Source organism: Heptranchias perlo, chromosome 35 (genome assembly GCF_035084215.1).
Source record: "Heptranchias perlo isolate sHepPer1 chromosome 35, sHepPer1.hap1, whole genome shotgun sequence".
Taxonomy (NCBI): Eukaryota; Metazoa; Chordata; class Chondrichthyes; order Hexanchiformes; family Hexanchidae; genus Heptranchias; species Heptranchias perlo.
The window spans coordinates 6,417,308-6,424,338 of NC_090359.1; the positions used below are offsets into that span (position 1 = coordinate 6,417,308).

The 7,031-nt window shown below is 44.1% G+C and overlaps 2 non-coding genes across 2 annotated transcripts; both read right to left on the reverse strand.

Moving 5' to 3' along the window:
- Positions 1-5,408: 5,408 nt before the first annotated feature.
- trnaq-uug (transfer RNA glutamine (anticodon UUG)) lies at positions 5,409-5,480 on the reverse strand. The gene has a single exon. It is a non-coding gene; the product is annotated as a tRNA-Gln (tRNA).
- Positions 5,481-6,499: 1,019 nt separating this feature from the next.
- Positions 6,500-6,571, reverse strand: trnaq-cug (transfer RNA glutamine (anticodon CUG)). Its single transcript has one exon. It is a non-coding gene; the product is annotated as a tRNA-Gln (tRNA).
- Positions 6,572-7,031: the final 460 nt, after the last annotated feature.

Below are 7,031 nucleotides of genomic sequence, written 5' to 3' on the forward strand. Positions count from 1 at the left end.
ATGATCCAAGCAATGCCTGCCTTTCCAGAAATAATGCTTTGAATTTCGACATGCTTGATTGCTGAATGCACATTCCAAAGAATTGTTCAGCAAACACCATTCATTGGTACAGTGAAATTCAGCAGAAAACAAAATACAACTTTCTCTTCTGCTGATTTGGGAAGGCAAAAGTCCGGTTGAGCTTTTGAACTGCAATCGATAGAAGCAACTGGAACCTCATTGATTGAGGCAGCAACTTCCCACCAGCATGGAGTGGATTCCAGCTGCATGTTGTTTTTTCGCCCTGCAGTTGCAAACGAATTGGACAAAAACAATGAGAATTCACCCAAATTCGAACTCGGATCGTTGGATTGCTTACCATAACACCATGCAACCCATTACGTTAACAGAGGCCGCACACTCCATTCAAAGACATTTGGTTCTTTTATCAGCACGGCCATATCGTTGCATCACTGACTTCTCGAGGCTGTTGCCAACCCTCTCCCATCAGAAAAACTTCAAGAAATGGACAATTCCAAACTGCCACTTTGACTCGGCCGTTTCTCATCTCTTCCTTCAGCGAATTATCGATGCTCAGCCAATCACACAGCTACGAGTCAAACCTATCGCTTCCATCGTCACTGCTTCTCTTTCAATCTACTCAGCGCAGCTCCTATTACAGTCTTGCCGGATAATCTGTGAATAAATATAGCAAGGCACTGATGCATGAAGATTGGCGTAAAACAAAATGTCAACTTTGTGCGAGGACACGATCCAAGCAATGCCTGCATTTAAAGAGACAGTGCTTTGAATTTCCACATTTTGCCTGCTGAATGCAGATTGCAAAGAGAAATTCAGCAAACACCATTTTTGGTGCAGTGAAGCGCAGCGTTGCACATAAAGCAACTTTGTCTTCTGAAGATTTAGAAAAGCAAAAGACATGCTGAGCTTATAGACTGAAAGAAAGGTTACAGCACGGAAGTTGGCCTTTCGGCCCTTCGAGTCCTGCCAACTCGATGCAAAAGCAATCCAGCCAATACCACTCCCTCGACCTATCCACGTAGCCCTCGGCATGTTTTCCGTTTGAAGTATTTATACAGTTCCCTCTTGAAAGCCACGATTGAATCTGCCTCCAAAACGACCCCTGGCATTGCATTCCTGATCCTAACCACTCACTGTGTAAAAAAGGATTTTCCTCAAGTCATCTTTGGTCATTTTGCCAGTCGCCCTAAATCTATGTCCTCTGGTTCTTGACCTTTCCGCCAATAGGAACAGTTTGTCTTCATCCATTCTGTCAATACCCCTCATGAGTTTAAATACCTCTATCAAATCTCCTCTCAATCTTCTCTGTTACAAGAAAAAGAAACCCAGCTTCTCCAGTCAATCTACGGAAAAAAAGTCCCTCATCCCTGGAATCATTCTCGTTCAGTCTTTTCTCCAACCTCTCTTAGACCTTCAAATTTTTCCAAAAGTGCGGTGCCCAAATCTGGACACAATCATCCAGTTGTGGTCGAACTAATGTTTCATAAAGGTTAATTATGAATTCCGTGCTATCGTACCATATGCCTCCAATTATAAAGCCCAGGATCCCGCATGTTTTTTGAACCGCATTGTCAACCAGCCTCGCTACATTCAACGAATTGTGCACTTCATCCCCAGATCTCTGTTCCTGTACCCCTTTTCGAATTGAGCCCAATTATTTATATTGATTCTCCCCGTTCTTCCTACCGAGATGTATCACCTTGCATTTTTCTGCGTTAAATTTCGATATCCTCTTGAAGTCCATTACTATCCTCCTCACTGTTCACGATACTTCCAAGTTTTGCGTCATCTGCAAATTTGGAAATTGTGCCCTGTACACCCAAGTCCAATTCATTAAGAAATATCAAAAAGGGCAGTGTTGCGAGCACCGACCGATGCCGAAAATTAATGTACCCCTCCCTCCAATCCGAAAAACAACCGTTCATCACTCTTCTCTGGTTCCTGTTACTGAGGCAATTTTGTATCCATATTGCTACTGCTCCTTTTATTCTATGGGTATCAATCTTGATGACAAGGCTATCATAAGGAACTTTATTAATCGCCTGTTGAAAGTGTACATACACCACATCAATCGCATTGACCTCAGCATCCTTCTCCGTTACTTCATCAAAAACTCTATCAAGTTAGTTCAATACGATTTGCCTTTAACAAAAGCCCAAATTTCTACAAGGAGCTCGAAACTCATTGATTGAGGCTCCGAACTTCCTCCGAACAGGGATGGGATTCCAGGTGACTTTTATTTGTTTCCCCATCAGTTACAAACGAAAGGGACAAAAGTTGAAGTTCCACCGAGATTTGAACTCGGATCGCTAGATTCAAAGTCCAGAGTGCTCACCATTACATCATGGAACCCATTCATTAAAACATGTGGCCCCCTTCCCTTCAAGGATACTGGGCTCCATTATCAGCATCGCCATGGCGCTGCATCATTGACTGCACGAGGCGACTGGCAAACGTCTGCCATCAGCAAAACTGCAAGCACTGGTCAATCCCAACCTGCCAGTTTGGCATTTTCTCATCCATACTTCCAGCTTCCCCACTTTCCACTCTGATAAGTAGAGATGCTCAACCAATCGCACAGCTGCTGTCAAATCCATCGCTTCCCTCGTTGATGCTTCTGTTTCACACTGCTCAACGCAGCTCGTCTTGTTGGATAATCAGTGCATAAACATTGCAAGGCACTGATGCATGAAGTTCTGGGTGAAAAGAAAAGAGCTCGATCCTCACTGATTAAAGCTGCGAACTCCCCACCAACAGGGATGAGATTCCAAGTGATTTTACCTTGTTTGCCCTCAATTTGCAAACGAAAAGTACAAAATTCGAAGGTTGATTGAGATTTGAATTTGGATCGCTGGAATCCAAGTCCTGAATGCTTATTATTGCACTGTGTGAACCAACTGACTACTTCAGCTGGCACCCACCAGTCAAAGACACTTGGCTGTTTTATTAGCACTGCCTTAACGTCACATCACTGACACCTCGAGGCTAACGACAAACCTCTCCCATCATCAAAACTGCATCATCTTGACAAGAAAATGTCAAAATTGCCCGAGGACATGATCCAAGCAATTCTTGCCTTTCAAGAAACAATGCTTTGAATTTCTACATGCTTGATTGCTGAATGCAGATTACAAAGAAAAGTTCTGCAAACACCATTCTCTGGTGCAGTGAAACTCAGCATTAAACAAAATACAGCTTTCTCTTCTGTTGATTTTGGAAAGCTAAAGTCCGGTTGAGCTTATGAACTGAAACCGAAAGAAGCAACTGGAACCTCATTGATTGACAGCGACTTCCCACCAGCAGGGAGTGGATTCCCGCTGCAATTTGTTTTTTTGCCCTGCAGTTGCAAACGAATGGAACAAAAACAAATCAGGTTCCACCGAGATTCGAAATCGGATCGCTAGATTTAGAGTCTAGAGTGCTCACCATTACACCATGGAACCCATTTGATAATAAAAGCCGCACCCTCCATCAAAAGACATTTGGCTCTTTTCTAAGCACGGCCACGTCGCTGCATCACTGACTTCTCGAGGCTGTTGCCACACCGCTCCCATCAGCAAAACTACAAGAACTTGACAATTCCAAACTGCCACTTTGACTTGACCCTTTCTCATCTCTTCGTTCAGCTTCCACCCTTTTCCTTCTGCTTAGCATCGATGTTCAGCCATTCACACAGCAGCTGGTCAAACCTATCGCTTCCCTCGTCACTGCTTCTCTTTCAATCTGCTCAGCGCAGCTCCGATTGCAGTCTTGCCGGATAATCTGTGAATAAATATTGTAAGGCACTGATGCATGAAGATTGGCGTAAAACAAAATGTAAACTTTGTGCGAGGGCACGATCCAAGCAATGCCTGAATTTCAGGAGACAGTGCTTTGAATTTCTGCATGTTTTCCTGCTGAATGCAGATTGCAAAGAAAAATTCAGCAAACACCATTTTTGGTGCAGTGAAGCGCAGCTTTGCACATAAAGCAACTTTGTCTTCTAAAGATTTAGGAAAGCAAAAGACCGGCTGAGCTCATTGACTCATAGAAAGGTTACAGCACGGAAGTAGGCCGTTCGGCCCTTCGAGTCCTGCCAGCTCGTTGCAATAGCAATCCAGCCAATCCCACTCCCTCACCCTATCCCCGTTGCCCTCGGCATGTTTTCCTTCAAAGTATTTTTCAGTTCCCTCTTGAAAGCCACGATTGAATCTGCCTCCACCACGACCCCTGGCATTGCATTGCATTTCCTAATCACTCTGTGTAAAAAAGGTTTTTCCTCAAGTCACTTTTGATTCTTTTGCCAGTCACCTTAAATCTATGTCCTCTGGTTCTTGACCTTTCCACCAATAGGAACAGTTTGTCTCCATTTATTCTGTCAATACCCCTCATGAGTTTAAATAGCTCTATCAAATCTCCTCTCAATCTTCTCTGTTTCAAGAAGAACATCCCCAGCTTCTCCAGTCTATCCACGCAACTAAATTCCCTCATCCCTGGAATCATTCTCGTTCATCTTTTCTGCACCCTCTCTTAGAACTTCGCATTTTTCCTAAAGTGCGGTGCCCAGATCTGGACACAATACTCCAGTTGTGGTCGAACTAATGTTTTACAAAGGATCATCATGAATTCCGTGCTTTCGTGTTCTGTGCCTGTATTTTTAAGCCCAGGATCCCGTATGCTTTTTGAACCGCATTCTCAACCAGCCTCGCAACATTCAACGATTTGTGCACTTTTCCCCCATATCTCTCTGCTCCTGTTCCCTTTTCGAATTGAGCCCTCTTATTTACATTGCTTCTCCTCGTTCTTCCGACCACCGAGATGTATCACCTTGCATTTTTCTGCGTTCAATTTCGATATCCTCTTGAAGTCTATCACGATCCTCCTCACTGTTCACTATAATTCCAAGGTTTGTGTCATCTTGAAATTTGGAAATTGTGCCCTGTACACCCAAGTCCAAGTCATTAATAAATATCAAAAAGGGCAGTGGTGCGAGCAACGACCTGTGGGGAACATTACTGTACACCTCCCTCCAATCCGAAAAACAACCGTTCATCACTCCTCTCTGGTTCCTGTTACTGAGGCAATTTTGTATCCATATTGCTACTGCTCCTTTTATTCTATGGGTATCAATCTTGATGACAAGGCTATCATAAGGCACTTTATTAATCGCCGTTTGAAAGTTTACATACACCACATCAATCGCATTGACCTCAGCATCCTTCTCCGTTACCTCATCAAAAACTCTATCAAGTTAGGTCAATACGATTTGCCTTTAACAAAAGCCCAAATTTATACAAGGAGCTCGAACCTCATTGATAGAAGCTCCGAACTTCCCAAGAACAGGGATGGGATTCCAGGTGACTTTTATTTGTTTCCCCAAAAGTTACAAACGAAAGGGACAAAAGTTGAGGTTCGACCGAGATTCGAACTCGGATCGCTGGATTCAAAGTCCAGAGTGCTCACCATTACACCATGGAACCCATTCATTAAAACATGCGGCCCCCTTCCCTTCAAGGATACTGGGCTCCATTATCAGCATCGCCATGGCGCTGCATCATTGACTGCATGAGGCGACTGGCAAACGTCTGCCATCAGCAAAACTGCAAGCACTGGTCAATCCCAACCTGCCACTTTTGCTTTTTCTCATCCATACTTCCTGCTTCCCCACTTTCCCCTCTGATAAGTCGAGATGCTCAGCCAATCGCACAGCTGCTGTCAAATCCATCGCTTCCCTCGTTGATGCTTCTGTTTCACACTGCTCAGCGCAGCTCGTCTTGTTGGATAATCAGTGCATAAACATTGCAAGGCACTGATGCATGAAGTTCGGGGTGAAAAGAAAAGAGCTCGATCCTCACTGATTAAAGCTGCGAACTCCCCACCAACAGGGATGAGATTCCAAGTGATTTTAACTTGTTTGCCCTCAATTTGCAAACGAAAAGGACAAAATTCGAAGGTTGATCGAGATTTGAATTTGGATCGCTGGAATCCATGTCCAGAATGCTTGTTATTGCACTGTGTGAACCAACTGATTACTTCAGCTGGCACCAACCAGTCAAAGACATTTGGCTGTTTTATCAGCACTGCCTTAACGCCACATCACTGACACCTCGAGGCTACCGACAAACTTCTCCCATCATCAAAACTGCAACATCTTGACAAGAAAATGTCAACATTGCCCGAGGACATGATCCAAGCAATTCTTGCCTTTTACGAAACAATGCTTTGAATTTCGACATGCTTGATTGCTGAATGCAGATTGCAAAGAAAAGTTCTGCAAACTCCATTCACTGGTGCAGCGAAACTCAGCATTAAACAAACCACAAATTTCTGTTCTGTTGATTTGGGAAAGCGAAAGTCTTGTTGAGCTTTTGAACTGAAACCGATAGAAGCAACTGGAATCTCATTGATTGAGAGCGACTTCCCACCAGCAGGGAGTGGATTCCCGCTGCATTTTGTTTTTTTGTCCTGCAGTTGCAAACGAATCGGACAAAAACAAACCAAGTTCCACCGAGATTCGAACTCGGATCGCTGGATTCAGAGTCCAGAATGCTCACCATTACACCATGGAACCGATTTGTTAATAAAAGCCGCACCCCCCATCAAAAGACATTTGGCTCTTTTCTAAGCACGGCCACGTCGCTGCATCACTGACTTCTCGAGGCTGTTGCCACACCGCTCCCATCAGCAAAACTACAAGAACTTGACAATTCCAAACTGCCACTTTGACTTGACCCTTTCTCATCTCTTCATTCAGCTTCAACCATTTTCCTTCTGCGAAGTATCGATGTTCAGCCAATCACACAGCAACTAGTCAAACCTATCGCTTCCTTCGTCACTGCTTCTCTTTCAATCTGCTCAGCGCAGCTCCAATTGCAGTCTCAACCATTCTCAACCAGCCTCGCTGCATTCAACGATTTGTGCACTTTTCCCCCATATCTCTCTGCTCCTGTACCCTTTTCGAATTGAGCCCTCTTATTTTCATTGCTTCTCCTCGTTCTTCCGACCACCGAGATGTATCACCTTGCATTTTT